A 16,271-nucleotide genomic window follows, 5' to 3' on the forward strand; every position below is an offset into this window, starting at 1 on the left:
CTGTGGAAAAATGTATTTTTCTAAATAATTCTGTTTGTCTTTTGCCTTAAAAATGGTTTGAGTAATTAACAAATTCCACATCAATTTTTAGAGATTAAGTTTTTGAATGCAGTAACGTTTTCTATAATGATGCCTTTCATGTCTTTAATCCTTATATCCATTTAATCCATATACAGTATATCCATAGACTTTCTTTCTGTAAATTACCTCTGATTTTCTTTCATCGTTCTCTGCGATCAACCTCCTGACTTACCACACACAAACACACACACACACACACACACACTCACTCACTCACACAGTTCTCTTCCCCTGCCTGTTTTCCTCCGTCCAATATGCTCTGGGCCCTCCAGCTGTGTTACAGGTAGCGAAAGTCTCCTTCAATTAGACATTATCATCACTCATGGTCAATGACTACGCTAAAGGCTAACTCCCAGTCTATGAGGGGGCCTTCGCATCTAATGCACTGATTCAGCTTGTCTCGGCCAACTTCTCTGTCTTCTGAAACCAAAGCAATTTATTCATCGCCCAAGGCTCTCCTGGCAACAGCCAGTTGAGCAAGCTTAACACACAGACAGATAGAGAGACATGAGGCATGTGTTTGTGTGCGAGGGTGAGTGAAAGAGAAAGAAACACAGGGAGAGAGAGAGAGAGAGAGAGCGAGCGAAGGCACGTAGAAGGACAAGAGCTGAGAGGACACCTCTTTTTCTCGCTACGATACAATTTAATCAGAGACATCTGTGTGCAGGCAGCCGGCTTATTCTTGGAGAAGACAGAGTTTTTAGTAGGGAGGTTGTTTTTTTAAGTGCAGGGAGAATTATCACCTTCTTCCAATAACAGCGCTGGAAAATGGAATCGAGAGAGAGAGAGAGAGAGAGAGAGAGAGAGAGAGAGGAAGGGTAAAAAGAAAAAACGAACTAATCTGCTTCATTCCAGTGGGCCGTGGTTCACGCTGGACACACGAGAACCAAATCCAATCATTAGACAGGAAAAGCACACACAGCTGACCAATCAAGTTACCACCTCACTGGCCAAGGCAGCATGGTCAGAGGAAATTAAATACTGCTAATAGAGTTTAAAGTAGGGGTTGGTCGAGCAGAGTGTGTGCGTGTGTGTGTGTGTGTGTGACTGTTAATGTGTTTGCTCGTCAGTAATAGCTAATACGGAGCACCGTGTTGGCTCCATGCTTAACAACAGACCAGGCAATAAGACAATGTCATAAATCCAAACGTGTTAAGTCTAATGCAGAACTAACAGATTATTAATAGCAGCCATCTGTGCCATTTTAATGCCCTTTTATTTCCCCTACAACTCATCACCCCGGGGCTCTGATCTTAATTACTCTGAGTCATAACTCAGAAATACAACATGACGTCTGACTGCCAGTTCCGTTTTTTTTTTTTAACTTCGTAGACACCATTGCACAACCTGTGACAAGACACAATCTGGATGAAGTCTGAGAGGGAAGCGATAACTGCTCAAGAGTGGGGCAAGAAGGTTAAAAGGAAAGATAGTTGTTGTCATCATGTACTTTGCTAAAGGGCACGACATGTGTGGAAGCTCCGTGTGTGTGCTTTTCAGGTCGGAGTGTGTGTGTGTGTGTGTGGGTGGGTGGGTGTGTCGATAATTGCCTTGTGTGCATGTATGTCAGCAAGTGTGTGTGTGTGTGTGTGTGTCGTCATCCCTCCTTGATATCTTAAAATAGTGGAGTGATGGGAGCTCAACAGAGATAGAGTCCTGCAGCAGTTTGGAGTCACAGTTCAACGAGGCAGAGTGTTGCCAGACAGCACCATCATCACTGTCACTTCAAAGGAACGGGGCTTTATTAAAAGTAGTGACCGCACTCTGCCCTCTTTGACACATCATGACGGATAAACCCGCCGATAACATGAGAAATTATGCAGCCGCTGTAAACCTATAGCCTCGGAAATCCACACACTGGGAGGTTCCGTCGTCTCCTCTTCAGGTGTTTCTCCCGGTGTGGTCCCGACTCATCTCAGGTGCGGCAGTAAAAATACCGAACGGAGAAAATTAGCCACGCAGCTCGAGATCTCGTCATCAACACACCAGGAGGCAGTGACTTATGGAGGAAAACGGGCACATTTTCACAGCGGAGAAAAACAATAACTCACATAGTTTCTGACAAATACCGACCTGTTAATAACTGAATGGCCCATTTAGAATGTGTAGAGTCTGTTCCTGTGAAAGTGGAGGCCGCTGCAGGGCGCAGATGAGTTACAAAGTGAGTGGTAAATCAGTCAGGCAGATTGTTACATTCACTTGAATCATAACAGACACATGCCAAACAATTATGTTCACTGTGTCTGCCACACACACATATAGAGGCACACACTCACACACAAACAACGTTTGTGATTACAGCTTGGGAAAGTAGTAATTTAGTCCAAGATTACAATCTATCAGGCAGCCCGGGGCCCAGACTCTGAGAAGTGTCTGTCTAAATGACACTTTAATAAGATGCCGTCAAACACACAAAAGGTACAGGCTCACATGCAGGAACATGCTCACGTTAGGCTTACCAGCAGCACACACACACACACACACACACACACACCTGCAGAGATCGTTTTACTTTCATGACACACATATAACAATCACTTATTAACTGTGCACCGAGCTCAGAAATGCTGCGGTTTTAATGTTTGTGAAGGTTAAGCAGCCTCACATTTGTTTATACAAATAAAAGCATGAATGCGGAAACACACACACACACACACACTCATAGATGGACACATCTGAAAACACACCTCCAAAAATGGCACCAGGACTGATTACTTTTATCGCTTGCAGTGTGTCAGCCAGCTCTCTCTCCCTCTCTCTCTCTCTCTCTCTCCCTCTCTCCCTCCCTCTCCCTCTCTCTCTCCCTCTCATTTTAGCAGAGTGTATGCAAATCAAACTGTTTTGACTAAGACCTCATTCAAATATGAATAATGTCTCAGGTTTCACATTTATTATTTTCAAACACAGATCTTCACTGTAGTCTTTCAACTTTGTGTGCAAGGCATCTTTTTTTTTTGTCAGTTCCTCTCCTGAAGGTGGTGCTATAAATACAGATGACCTTATTCCATTAGATAAATGCACTAATACATCACTATTGTTTCATACTGTTGGCCTCATAGCATAATTGCCCAAGTCATATTTAACTCCACTTGAGTTTTTAAAGGAGCAATAAATTAAACCCATTTGCCACCAGGGTACTATCATGATGAGCACCTGCTGAAAGGTGGGGCTGTATGACACCAAGAATGACATTTGAAAACATTAGATATACTGGTAGGGATTTAAAAAAATATATAAACATTTTCATTCTCACCTCAAACAACAAGATACTCTGAAATGTTTTCAACCAACTCGGAAAAAAAGGGAATATTGAGAAAATACAGACAGAGGGCAGCATTGCTGCTGAGGAACACAGACATGGTCACCCTGGGGCCCACTTACTGAACTATGTACACCTCTTCAGTCTGCCGTGGGGGGTTCATTTTGGGAAATTCTGACATACTTCCTACATACTTATCCTAACACATAATTAAGTAGTTGTGCTCTAGCTACTTAACCTAGCTTTCTTATCAAGGGGCAAAGGTCATTGGCACAAGTACTCCACATAAGTTAAAATTAGCTGACCTAGTAATGATAAAGTAGCAGAAGTGAACGCTACCTTTTAATATGATGTGGACAAACGGCTAAAAACGACATCAGGGGTTCAGCCACAGGAAACAACAGAAAAACCAATCAGCCAGGAATCGCTGTAAAGGAGAATTCATCAAGCAAACGTCTCCAACTTCAAAAGTGTTTCTCGCCTACACCGGCACATGTTTTACATATTTTGCCTTGCCTAACAACCAGTTGTTAGATTTGTACTGTTAATGTGAGTCGTTTCAGTTCAATCATTTTCACTCACAGCATAGGTGACAGTTCCAAAGAGGCATGTGGCTTAAAATAAGAGCTGGTTTTGTGTGTGTGTGTGTGGTGAAGTAAAGGACTTTTTTTTTTTTTACATGGAACAAAACAGGAAAAATGGCACCAGGACTGATTACTTTTATCGCTTGCAGTGTGTCAGCCAGCTCTCTCTCCCTCTCTCTCTCTCTCTCTCTCCCTCTCTCCCTCCCTCTCCCTCTCTCTCTCCCTCTCATTTTAGCAGAGTGTATGCAAATCAAACTGTTTTGACTAAGACCTCATTCAAATATGAATAATGTCTCAGGTTTCACATTTATTATTTTCAAACACAGATCTTCACTGTAGTCTTTCAACTTTGTGTGCAAGGCATCTTTTTTTTTTGTCAGTTCCTCTCCTGAAGGTGGTGCTATAAATACAGATGACCTTATTCCATTAGATAAATGCACTAATACATCACTATTGTTTCATACTGTTGGCCTCATAGCATAATTGCCCAAGTCATATTTAACTCCACTTGAGTTTTTAAAGGAGCAATAAATTAAACCCATTTGCCACCAGGGTACTATCATGATGAGCACCTGCTGAAAGGTGGGGCTGTATGACACCAAGAATGACATTTGAAAACATTAGATATACTGGTAGGGATTTAAAAAAATATATAAACATTTTCATTCTCACCTCAAACAACAAGATACTCTGAAATGTTTTTAACCAACTCGGAAAAAAAGGGAATATTGAGAAAATACAGACAGGGGGCAGCATTGCTGCTGAGGAACACAGACATGTTCAACCTCGGGCCCACTTACTGAACTATGTACACCTCTTCAGTCTGCCGTGGGGGGTTCATTTTGGGAAATTCTGACATACTTCCTACATACTTATCCTAACACATAATTAAGTAGTTGTGCTCTAGCTACTTAACCTAGCTTTCTTATCAAGGGGCAAAGGTCATTGGCACAAGTACTCCACATAAGTTAAAATTAGCTGACCTAGTAATGATAAAGTAGCAGAAGTGAACGCTACCTTTTAATATGATGTGGACAAACGGCTAAAAACGACATCAGGGGTTCAGCCACAGGAAACAACAGAAAAACCAATCAGCCAGGAATCGCTGTAAAGGAGAATTCATCAAGCAAACGTCTCCAACTTCAAAAGTGTTTCTCGCCTACACCGGCACATGTTTTACATATTTTGCCTTGCCTAACAACCAGTTGTTAGATTTGTACTGTTAATGTGAGTCGTTTCAGTTCAATCATTTTCACTCACAGCATAGGTGACAGTTCCAAAGAGGCATGTGGCTTAAAATAAGGGCTGGTTTTGTGTGTGTGTGTGTGTGTGGTGAAGTAAAGGACTTTTTTTTTTTTTACATGGAACAAAACAGGGTCGTAACGTAAAAAAAAAAAAAAAAATGACAGTAGGCTTATCGTGAAAACAGTGCTTCAAAAGCACTGCAGCAATCAACTCAGCCTCAAAACTTCAAATATTTACCCCGGGGGAAATAGAAAAGCATAACGCGCCCAATGAAAACAGTCTAATGACGAACAGAATAGATCAGGTTGGCGGTACGATGTTAGAATCCCTTTCACCTCTTTTCTACAGCTAACATCTGCAACACCATCAAAACGAGTGAGCAATAAAAAACGTGTCTGCGAACCACAGTTTAATGGCAGTGAAGTGACTCACTCCAGTATCAGCACCTGTTTAATGTGGTCTGGACTCAGTTGAACGCTTCAAACCGTCAGAAACACAAATAACCATTCCCAAAATCCCAACTTCTGTTTGACACTGTGGGTGAGTAATGAACACTTGTTCACGTCAGCGGGGAGGTGCAGTGATAACAGACTGGCCTTATTTCAGCTGGATCACTGCAGGGCTCCACTGCCTGTGAAGACAAGCATTTGTTTTGTCCCGGCGAGAGGGAATGTGACGGCTGATGTTTGTGAAGGAAAGAGACGTTCGCTTGGAAAATGACGTCATAACGTCTATTTTAATATTTATTCTTTTTATTCCCGTTCCGTTTGAATCCCAGTGTTTTATTAGAGGAGAGGTTACAAAAAAAAAGACCGTTGAAGCTTCTGGAATCCAATGAATTGCAATATTTTATGTTAGGACCAGAGTGAAGCCACACAGGCTGTAAATTGTTGGCAGTCTTCTGTTTTCATTAGCTTGGCACTGAGTGAATAAATGAACATATTTATAATACATTTTAATCGCCTTGAAACAGAGTATAAATCAGACAGGATAAGTGAGGATCACCCACATCGTGAAATATGGGATTGAGGGGGAGTACACACACAGAGACAGTTTTTTTTTTTGTGTGTTTAGTGAGTACTTCACATAAACATTCCAGAGTACCTCCTGCAAACTCTAACCATTACAAATAAAATGTCTCATCTTAATCTGTAATTTATACACTCTTCCTACTAAAAATGATTTGTAATCTATTTTTTTAAAAGTCTGTTAGAGAATTGAAGTTGTTGGTAGTATACCCTAGTTTGGATTCGCTAATTCTGTCGCTTATGCTCTCAGTAATAAGTAATCAGTATCAGTAATCAACAGCCGGCACGTGGGCTAAGTCCGGCCCGCCAACCATCCAATCTGGTCTGTGAATGGATTCCAAAATTGTAAAGGATCAAATGTGATTTATATTTCATTTTATTTGAGTGTCTGGCACTCGAGGTGTCCAAAAAAAAAAATTCTGCTCCTCTGACAAATATAGTAGTTAACCCCTGATGTAAATGTTTCATTCCTGGAAAGTCCAGCTAACGAATGCAGTAGTAAATTTACAATTGAACCGAAGACCAGGTGTCTCACTGCTTTGTCAAAATACCCTGACACTTGGTCCTGACCTACAACAATGTCCCCACAGTGTTAGTACTTTAAAAAAGGACCTGTCTCCTTTAGGTAGCCACACAAATGCAGCAAATAGTTCCATAGAACAGATTTACACACACACTCTGTTCCAACACCACATATTATTTCTTCCAGTCTTTTCTTTTCCTGTCAGCAGTATCCAGAGAGGCCTCAACTCACTCCCTCACCTTATCTCTCCCCCTCTCTCCCTCCCCACCTCACGTATAGCCATGGCCACATCTGGGACAGTTTAATGAGTTAATACCAGTTAATTACTCACTCTGGTGCAGCTGACCATCCAAACTGTGCAGCTTTCCGTGCTCTCTCTCCATTTCTCTCTTTCACCACTGATTAATGGCAGACGGAGAACAAGAGAAACGCAGGGAGGAGCGATCGGCCTCTCCTGCCATCATCAACATTAGTGGTGTCTGACTGCATTACAGCAGACGCTGGAGTGTGTTTAAATAAGAGAGCACGTCTGTGTGTGTGTGTGTGTGTGCACGTGCTTTTTGGTCTGCCAGGCTGTGACAGTGTTTCACCACTAATTGAAAGGAGACGATTCCATTATTAGGCAGTTTGTTTTGGGTGAGGAAGGCAGTTTGTTATCAGTGGAAGAAATCTTGTATAAAGCAGTGGTTAGAAAAAAAAACACAAGATAAAAAAAACCCTGCTTACATCAGTCATTAATTAACACATGTTTAATTCACTGTTAAAATAGTCGCATCATAATAAAAGTTTATTGAAATACTTTTGATCATTATTAAGAACACTCTAAAACTATAAAACTTTCCCTGCAGCAAATTAAATGCTAAAATTGTAAAAAAAAAACAACCCAAAAACAAACAACAAAAGATAAAAAATCCAGATGTTCCTTTTTTTTGTTTTTTTGACATCATGCCAGTTTTAGGTGATTGAGGTGGTTGACATTGTTACTCTGGAAAAGCAATTTAAAAAAATGCAGATATTTTTAATGACATAAGAGACATATATTGTCACCAGTGTGTTGTTATTTTGATCAACTTTTAAAGCAGGGGAAATATAAAACAAAAGAATAAAAAGGTAACTTTTTAACAGTCTCACATTGTCTTTAACCTGGAGAAAAAAACATTCATCCAGTTTTAAAGACCAGTGATTTTCCATCGGATAAAAAAAGAAGTGCTAATGAGATCCCCCTCTGAGAGAGCTCCTCATCACAGCTAACTAAGCTAACGCTGTCCTACGTTACCTGCTGTTATGTTACAGAAGCCACTGATTTCACCAGCTGCTGGTCAGCACTCCAGGTCTGTAGTTGTTCCGTCTCAGTGATTACTTCTTCTTAAGTTATTCCTGACACAAAAAATACACAAATTATAAAAAACTTTTTCCCTTTGATGTAACTGAAACTGAATGTAAACTGGATGGAACAGAAAAATTCTGTCTTTTATTTATTCAGTGTCATTTAATGCTCCGTAGAGTCAGCACTATTAAAAAGTCTCATGGTTGACTTTTCCGGAAAGCTCCACAGAATAGTTAGTCATTTTTGCTTTTCAACCTGGGGGTTGCAACCCCAAGGAGGGTCACCTAAAATTCAACTGTGGTTTATAGTTGTCGTTTTTGGACCCCTGCTAACTCTCAGATGGTACATTATACCAGAATACATAACACATAATATTCAAAACTCACTTTAATGAACAAACAACATTCAATATCATTTAGTTATAGATAAAAATAAACTCTCAGAACTAACCAAGTTTGTCCATTTGTAACAAAAACACCACAGACAGAAAAGGAACATAAATAACTCCACCTCACTATTACACATCATACATTAAACATTAGTTGTTTATTTACCTATTGTAAAAGACTGTAATCTTAATTGCATCTAAACTGCGTCCTGTTTAAAGAGTCATCCGCCGACTCTTTCCTCCAGTCTATTGTTTTCTAATCCCAGTGGAAAGACAGAAAAGAATAAGAAACGTACAGGGGCCGCCATTAATGCTCCGATGGAATTTGATGCTCCACTAAACAGACAAACGTCAGATGCTGCATGCACAAATAAAAACTGCATTAAGATTTATGATAAGGAAACAAAGAGCAGTGAACAGGGAGAAGGTGGAAGAAACATATATTTTTTATTTTCCCTATTTTATTTTCCTTGTCTTGCAATTTGTCTGTGAGTTCCAGACTGAGTAATTTATCACCTTTGGTTTTACAGCCATCGATTTCACCCCTCGTGACCTCTTGCTCCCGGCAGTAGCCTTTTAGTCATTGGTGGTGCGAGAGCACAGTGTGTGTGTTTTTAAATTGCATCAAGGGTGTAGAAAAGAGTGTGTAAATGTGTGTGTGTGTGTGTGTGTTGTGCAGACTGAAGTCTGAACAATATAAGACACTGGCTTTTCCCCCGCAGTTTAAATGGAAAGGTCAGGTGTAAAGGATGACCAGTGGAACAAAATGCATGGGGCAGTACGGTGTGTGTGTGTGTGTGTGTTTATTTGTGTTTAAAATGGGCTTAGGTAAAATGACTTAGGATCAGAGAATAATGGGGTTACTAACAGGGAATGACTGTCTTTAATCATCATTTATTATTATTATTTTAATTGTTTTTTTATGACCGCTGCACTGTGTGTGTACATGTGCTTGTGTCTGTGGTTCTGACGTTTTCCGCTCCAGCTGAGTCTCCGCTGACTCATGTTTGTTTGTTGCAGCGGTTGCTACTCTCATTTTACTTGGCATTTGGTTCGAGTTGTAGTTAGAGCCTGAAGTTGACACGTTCACTTTACCAGTGAGTGGAAGAGGACAGAGTCCAGCTGGAAAAGAAAGGGAAACTGTTACATTTATACATTTATACGTATGAAAATACCATCTTATATAGTGTTGTATTGCATTATTATACTACACATACTTGAGTCTAAAGCAGAGACTTTAGACATTGTTGTGTTTATTTTGCATGTGTAAATACTACAGTAACCTGGTTACAATCAATACAAATAAGGAAATAACTAAAATGATCAAGTTACGGCCCGAGGGCCAAGTTCAGCCCAGACACAGATTTGGAGTGGCCAAGTCTGTGGTCATACAGTGACTATAACCACCTCTGGACCATGATGCATCTGTGTGCGTAAACTGTTAGTAGTTTCCTGTCCAGGAACATGTTGCTCTGAAAGCAGATATCTAGTTTCTAATACATATATATTTTTTTAATTTATTAGGTTATTTTTACAATTATTTATTCTGTTTTGGTCCAAATTTGTAGTAACCTCCAGTTCATTGGCTGAAGAAACTGTTCTGCTCCGGCTGAATTTCTAAGTTTAAAAATCTGAACCAACTGAGTTTTGTATCCAATGGTTATACAGTATTTCACTGCATATATACATATACAGTATGTACTGTCCAACTGCACTTCAGCATATATACATATACAGTATGTACTGTATGAACTGAACATTTACATATGTGAGCAGATCAGCTAATTTGATGAACACAGTTCTAAATAAGGCTCGGCAACTCTGTGTTGGTTTCATCAAGTTTACTTTTGCTCAAAAGGACAATGAGAGGACAATGAGACCGTGAGTTACAGAAAAAGAGGCTAAAACCAAACAGTTCTGGGACAAAAGCGGAAGGTAATGAATGACATCCATATACTTCCTCTTTGTGTATCAGGAAAACAAAAGATTGAGTCAAAACACAATTGGCCACAAAGGACAAAGAGACGAAAACTAAAGAGATGGAAACAGAAATAACCAAAGGAGAGACCATGACCATCAATATACGGTCGTAAATTCAACAACAACATTAACTTCATTACATGGTCATTACTGTGGTGGCGAGAAAGGCACCAAGAAAAGTCACTCTCTCCACAGTTTAGTGATCTACTTCTCCACAAACACGTGTGTCTTCTGTAGAAGGGAAGGTCGGAACTGTATTTCAAATTGAACAGGCAGTGTGAGGACGCCAGAGCTGTCTTCACTGTCATTAAGGTGTAGGCTTCATGGGAAAAACTGAACTTCTAACAACTCCTCACTAATAGATTCAGTGATTTATTTATTTTCTTATCTCCGGTTATGACTTCAGATGCAAACATATCACGTCTGCTGCTGCGAGAAGAGACAGGAGTTTGTTTTATTTTCCCTCTTCTATTGTTGAAAAATGTCAGTTTTGTTGACAGATAGTAGTTTGGAAAGAAATGTAAATTCAGCATCATTGGAGGGAACATATATTGCAAGGCTGTGTCAGCGTGCTGTTGTGCTGAATGACCCAGCGGTGACCCTGCGTGTGATATTTATTTATCGTAGATACATAGGGCGTGTTGGAGTCAGACAGAAGTTCCCTCCCAGTTATGATTGACTGGAGATTTGGTCCAACCTGAAGTGCTGTAAGTCGGTGATAAACACCAAGTCAAATAAAAACACTGACGAGACATGAGGCGCTTTCCTCGCTCTTTGATGCAGAGCTCTTTGATGTGTTGCACCGCACATGTTGTAATCAGGTGTAGAGAAGAAAAGCCCAGTGTCAAGGCAAAAGTAAAGTCTGTGTAAACCCTGCATTAATGCCCCTATTACACCGAGATTAGATGTTGTCTCTGTAGTCAAGTCGTGTCGTTCGTGCGACGTGCGCTTTTTGAACTCTGTTGCGCGTTGACATGATCTTCAATTGACGTCACGTATATGACAAATTAGGAGCAGGTGAAATGGATCCTGTTTGGCGGCGCCTTGGAGGAGCGTTGGTATCAAAGTGTGGAACAACTCTGGAACTGGATGGAAATACGCCTGTTTGACATCACGGTGCATTTAAATGATTATATTTCGTGTAAATAAGATGTCTGTTCTGCACAGCCAACAATTTTAACACACAAATGAGGAATCACAGGAGGAACAGGCTTTCGTTTTAAGGCTTTAACATGATCAAAATCTGACCTTCGTTTAAAAGTTTGGAAATCTTACCAACCCGCAGAACTGATAAAAATATTCCACTTTTTTTTTTTAAATTAAAGGCAATTTTCAAGGTGCACTTTGTATCATTCAGTGAAGCTAACCATTCAGTGATGCTGTGTTCAGGATGGAGAGCCTTGTCTGACAAAGCTAAGTCTCTAGTGTTCAGTTTGAACATTGAAAGTGTCAGTTACCGAAGACGGCATCGTTGTAGCTATGAGACGGAGTGAACTTCTTTATGAAGAACTGTGCTGTTAGGTGTCGTAAAACATCAACAATGTCTCATCTTCATCTTCATATGATTAGTGAGTTACGTTTTGAAAGGTGATCGTTGGCAAAACAGACCTGCTATTGCAAGCGTGAACTGAATAATAAAACTCTGAGAACGCCAAAGGGGAATTAATGTACACTATCACAGGGCCACTGGCTGTTTGGCTGTCTCTGTATCATCAGCGAACATATAGTCTTTCTGACGACAACATTGTCAAAAGTAATCCTCTAATCAATCACTTAATTAATTATCTCAGTAAATAATTGATCACATTTCACAACACACTTCGTCTCTGATGTTTTCTGAAACGCGTCGTTGGGGGAAAACGGCGGGGCACTGATATATACATCGCTTTAATCAGGCTTTTGATCTCCGGTACAATTCTGCCATAAGTCAATTAAAACTAGGCCTGCCAAAAATGAATAATGCAATAAGTTTATTAAAACATTTATCAGCTTGGCTTATTATAAATGGATGACTTTCAGTGGGAGACAGGCGGATGAGATGAACAAGTCATCAGATTGGCTTCTTCTCCATCTCTCTTATTCAACTTGGTTGTTTACCGTTTTGCATGGAGATTGTTTTTGATTACGGAGTATGCTCTGCTGTTTGGGTTTCATGAGATGGTATTCAGTTCACTCAGAGCTGGAGCTGTGGTGCTTTCTAACAGCCTGGGCTGGGCTGGGCTGTCATCCTGTCCTTCATAATCTGCTCTATCTCCACTTTTTTTTCTCCCTCCCTGTTTACTTATCAGTTCCTGACAAATCCAGATTTGGCCCTGAACAAACTGTGAAGCTGGTACTGTCCTCGGGGCATTGAAGGTGTGAGGGAGCACACCACTGCCATCCATCTTCAGGAAATGTTAACATGTGCAGACTGTATATGGAGATATACATATATACATATATATATATGTATGTATGTATATATATATATATATATATATATATGGACTATTGAAGGCCATGCAATCTAAAGTTGGCCCCTGATATGCTATTTTAAGCTTGAGAAGCATCTGTGAAATGACGACTTCCTGTTTCCTGTAGTATGTGAAAATGCATTGAACTGTATCAGATCGACGGAAAGTGCATGAACGTCGACATGATTGGACCTGAAGTGTGCGTTAATCTCCTCTGTTTATTTATTTTGTCAATTTAGGTTAATAAGTAATAATATATGTAACACATATATGCGTACATATGTAAATACATATCGATATATGTATGTATGTATACAGTGTGAATACAGTATACGAATATATTTCTATACACATACTCACTATAAATATATATGTATGTATATTATATATAAAAAAACATATATATGTATGTATATTATATATATAAAAAAAACAATTTTCACAAAACAAAGCTACAACAATAACACACACCATCCTGCCGTGGTCCAGGTGTAACATCACGGCCGGAGGCTGAGAAACTGCTGTGACTTAATTAAAAGGTTCAAGTGAAGACCAAAACTGGGCGAAAAAAGACATAAAGGAAACATAGGGACAATTGTTTTGTAAGAGTTTCCCTCTGCCTCTGTTTATGTGATACTTCTGGGCATTTTGGAACCTGTTGACACAGATTACTCAGGTGGAGGCCTGGGGGGCTGGCTGAGGGCGCTAAGCCGGCCCAGTGTGCACATCTCAGCGCTCCTCTGGAATGGCTGCCAGCTCCGTCTGCTGGGCTCTGATAATGGAGCCTCCATTCCTCTCTCTGTGTTGTGTGGAAATGTTTCCATTAGCCTTTGACAAGAAAAGTCCTCTCCGCAATTTAGTCCATCTTTTATGTCCATCTTGTTTCTTCCAGCATGCAGATTTTATGCTCGCCTCCCTCCACGCTTCTCTGTTTCTCGCTTGCTAGTTCGCTGCCTGCTACACCCCTCGAGCGCTGCTGGGATGCTGGGCTGAGATAAAGAAAAGGCCCCGCTCTGAGCAGGTTCAAGTGTTTCGCTTTTTTAACACTGTATATCAATGACCTCCTTTTGTGGCTTGTAAACACTGGGGATAAACAACATTTTGACAGAGGCTCTTCCAAGTTGAGTTCTGCCTTCTCTCACTGGCTATTTGAAACCAGGCTGTTTGATGGATGAGTTTTAGTGCGACAGAATCACGACACATTGCAGTTTGAACGCTCTCCTTGTTTTCCAAATGTGCTCACGTCCATTGACACCAGCACATCTGGAAATTCTGATGTGACCTTTATTTGCATTACTAAGCTCATCAAATTTGAAGAATAATTCACACATCCAGCTGAAACTAATGTGAGATCTTTTGGCAAGCGCCCGGAATGAGTGTAATGCAAATCTCGTGTCTTTGTAGCACAAATAGGAACGGCAGCCAAAAGACTAACAGCTAGGCAATAATTCAGTCAGATGTGGAATACACTTATAGCACACAGGGGAGAGACAACAAGAGATGGGGTAAAGGGAGTGAGAGTCGGGGGGGGGGAGAGAGAGATGAGAGGAGGCCATACAAAGGCTGGAGCCTGGCACGAGAATCTGAACTAATGCAGGACAAAGTGTGGTCCTCGGTGACTTTGTGAATTAAGTTGTGTGAAGTGGATAGCTCCCTGACCTGGTTTCTGTCTGGAGGAAGCAGTACTTGTCCTGTATACCAGCGTTGAACTCCATGAAACATATGAGTTTGCAATTATGTGGACGGTTTGGCGGCCATGATGCTTGCTGGAAATATGGATTGGTGACTGGGAGTTTAATGGAGCATGACAACATTTGGAAAAACCACTCCATGTTTATGTGTGGAATTTTTAAATGGATGCAGATATAGGAGTGTAGTCTTGTCTCCATGCTAACAGCGGCTGTGTTAGCCTGCCTTCCTCGTCTCTGTGTCCGTCCTCACTGTTGATCGTCAGAGATCGCCAATGCCTCACAGAGAGTCTGAAAAAGACACACATGTTGAGACCCACAGATGGTCTGAAGTAGCCGGTCAAAAACAGCATTGTTTTCAAATATAGGGGGAAAACTACAGTGTTTGGAGTAGAAGAAGAATCAAACCAATGTCCATCCTTTCAAAGTTCAGACTCAAAATGTTGGCCATCTTGTAGTTCCACCAAGTGGTGCATCAAGAAGTCTTTTTTTTTTTAATAATTACTTACTAATCCTAAAGGTAATACATATTTTATTTAACTTTTTTATTGGAAAAATGTATGTATAAGTTGTAAAAAATAAATAAATTAGGAGACAAAAATGGAATCCATTTCAATCCTGTTTACATTTATAAAAAAATACTTCACTATACTATACTAATTTGCCCCATATCTTGTTGGTCTGGTTCTGTATATATTACCTATACCAATTATGGTATAGGTAAACCAGGGCAATTGTTATTATTACCAGTCTTATATATTTTTATTATATATTAATATAAATATATATTTTTTCATTATAGATTTCATTTTTTCTCTATTTGCTACAAAAGTAAACTTTTTTTTTTTGACATGCAGCTGGAAGCTTTACACCCAGATGTGTGTGTATTTACTGTATATTAGCCTCCATAAGCAGACGTATACAGCAGGGAGCCCTGGGTGATTGACAGACTTTTCATTTTCTCGAGGGCAAGGTTGCATGTACTGTTGCATCAGGTGACTGCAGCAGTGAGACTGAAAACCATATGAAATCCATTAACCCTTGTTATTATTTACCGAGCCTCTGAAACTGCAAATGAAGGTCACATATCTACACATGCAGCCCGCCTGTCATACCCTCCATATCTCTCACTATCACTAATGCTCGCGCACCGTCCCCTCATCAAAGGGAGCTTGGTATTAATGTAGCTCAGAGCCTGTGATAAAATATGCAAGAATGTGAGTGACAAACATACAGAGGTGGATCCCATTATTGAGGTGCAGTATAATCACTTTTTAACACGGGAAGTGGGTTTGAAATATCAGCTCGCATGAATGAGAAGTTAAAAAAAAAAAAGGAAGTGTTTGGGAAAGCATTAGTTCTAAATTCTCCAAACTCAGATTTCAGTTATATGTTGACTTACAGCTCCACTCTAAATGCATCTCTGTCAGCATTCTGCAGGAAATCATTCTCCAAATTTGAAACCCGCTCCTTTACTGACCATTTGTCATTGAAGGCCAGAGTGCGTGAGCATTGTTCAAAGTAACCATGGCCTGGAACAGATGTGCCGGCTTTTCCGGCCTCGTGGATCTAACCCAGTCACACTTAATATAAATCTATGGTCACATTCACTTCACAAGTGTTTGTAGGATAAGTGCTGGATTTCAGCGAGTGTTAAAAGCATGATCCATCTAAATGTGTGAAGCTGAGAAATATTTTGTTCACACCAGGGGGAG

This window comes from Cynoglossus semilaevis, chromosome 13 (assembly GCF_000523025.1).
Source record: "Cynoglossus semilaevis isolate Cse_v1.0 chromosome 13, Cse_v1.0, whole genome shotgun sequence".
NCBI classification, from domain to species: Eukaryota; Metazoa; Chordata; class Actinopteri; order Pleuronectiformes; family Cynoglossidae; genus Cynoglossus; species Cynoglossus semilaevis.